Genomic DNA, 2,287 nt, shown 5'->3' on the forward strand with positions numbered 1-2,287 from the left:
ACATGTTATTAGTGAGCTTTTGAGGTGCTGGTAGGTGGATTTTGTTTCCTCTGGACAGAGGGAACAAAACCAGCTTGGTGTTTCCCCTCGTTTTCAGTCATTGTGCAAAGCTAAGCTGACGGGCTGCTGACTGTACGTTCATATCTAATGGACAGACATGAGAGGTATCTACCTTCTCATCTAACTCTTGGCAAGAAAGTGAATAAGCGTCTTTCCCAAAACTATTCCTTTCAAAGGTCAGACGCGCTTTCCACATCCAAAAGTCCTGACAAAATAGACAAGTGTCCTTTATTTCGGAGGTGAATTGCCCCCACAGTATGTCAGGGAACAGCGCCGGGAGCACACAATGAGACATTTTCAGCTTCACACTTAAGTGAACACACACAATTATACAGGGGAGGGCCAGATGAACACTGGCTATTTTCCAAGGTGAAAACACAGCCTTCAATGTGAGCTGGGTTGATATCTGAAAAGGGCAGATGTGAAGGTTTAGTCATGACTGGACATATGACTCGTTGGATTTTTCTCTGCAGATATCTACGCCCTTCTCTGAGTCTTCACATCGGATAAGGATGCAACTTTGCGGCAGAATCGGTAGGTGAGAGGGGCCTGTTACTATCAGTCTGTCAGAGGCATTCATTTGGAATTAGATGCAGCTGATGCATAGCATTCACTGTTTGCCATTCATATATCTGTGAGTGTGAGGAGAAGTGGAGTTCACACCGACGCTGTGCTGTGGGTCACTGACAGGAAGCAGCTGGTGCCTTGGTCGCCCGCGTTTTCTCGGTCTCTGCCCTCCCGTTTCCACCAGCTGCCCCCAAACACACCCGCAGGAGGCGGGGTCTCTCTCGCCAAGGCACCTGTGGGTGTCACCTGATGGGGGAAAAGCAAGTGGAAATGAAAGGAAGCAGCCGAGTCTGTCAGAGCACATCAGGACTGCTGTCCATCACAGCACTGACCTTCAGGGTGTGTACGGGCGTGTGCATGTGCAAGTCTATCAACAACTGACCCAGTGTGTGTGTAAGTATGTGCATATTAAGTCACTGACCCACAGGGAGTGTATGTGAGTGTGTGCATATGTTTGTTCATCAATGCAGGGTGTGTGAGACCATGTGTGTACATTAGCGCCTTGATCCCAGCAAGTGAGTGTGTCCGTAAACACATAGACCTTGAGGGTGTGTGTATGAGTGTGTGTGTAACTGTCTATCTCAGTGCAGTGATCTGTATAAGATAGCTGCAGTAGCTGGCAGGTCATTGACAACCCTCGACTCCTAAAAACCAAAGCTCCTGACCTGACTCGGTATCCTCACTTTGAGTTCTGACAAATTCCCAGAGAAGAGAGGATCCGTTACCCGATAAACATGTCCAAAATCTGAACGCTAATGCACAGCAAATGTCCATATGTGTTGGGACCACAGTACCAGCTTGTCCTCTTGCCGGGATCGGGGATTTTATTCCCTCAGCAACAGGGCTCAGCGCAGCACCACACTCGGGGGACCAGGGACAAGAGGATGGTGTCAGTCAGTTTCCCAGCTGCAGCCAGGTCCCCCATGTACACCCCAAAGCCAGTGGCCCCTCACCTCCCCCCTTTCACCATCTCTGGGTTTGACTGAGGATGGGTGTGGGGGTGTGGGCAGCAGAAGGGAGAGGGAGGGAGAGAGTGAGAGGCCGCACTGTGCTGCTAACTCCTGGAGGACGGCTGTTCGGCTCTGGCTGTCCAAGCGGGAGGAATTGAGGGAGACAGGGACCAAAGCCCGTCAGCTCCATCCCTTAGGGTGCCTCGGCCTCCCAACTACAAGTCCATGTTTTAGCAAACCATATGTTCACCCTCTCCCCCACCCAACCCCCCCACCCAGTTAGCAAATAAACAAGTCAGGAAGCCATAGCTAGAGGGAAGTCTTGTTTCCCTCTCACTGGCTGTCGTTCTCGCGTATTCTCACTGCAGCTTGCAAACTCTCTCCTCTCACATCCAACCATTTGGAGCTGTGATACACAGTATTATTTTGAGACCACATTATTATTTTGAGTCCCTCCTTTTCTATGAATTTTTGCATTTCTACATGCAAGAAAGAATGATTTTTGAGAGTTATTTCAGTCTTGACCAAAGTGGTGGACCAACCAGCCCACTAACATGCTTTAGTGGCATTTCCTCTTAAATCGGACGTATCATACATCGGGCCTTTTTTCTTTTTGGAGGATAAATCATACTGATGTATGAGGGGAACCATTGCTCTCTCCAGTTACATTAAAGCTCAATGACTCAGTCTGTATTTTTAATTCAAAATGA

This window comes from Enoplosus armatus, chromosome 20 (assembly GCF_043641665.1).
Source record: "Enoplosus armatus isolate fEnoArm2 chromosome 20, fEnoArm2.hap1, whole genome shotgun sequence".
In the NCBI taxonomy this organism is placed as follows: domain Eukaryota; kingdom Metazoa; phylum Chordata; class Actinopteri; order Centrarchiformes; family Enoplosidae; genus Enoplosus; species Enoplosus armatus.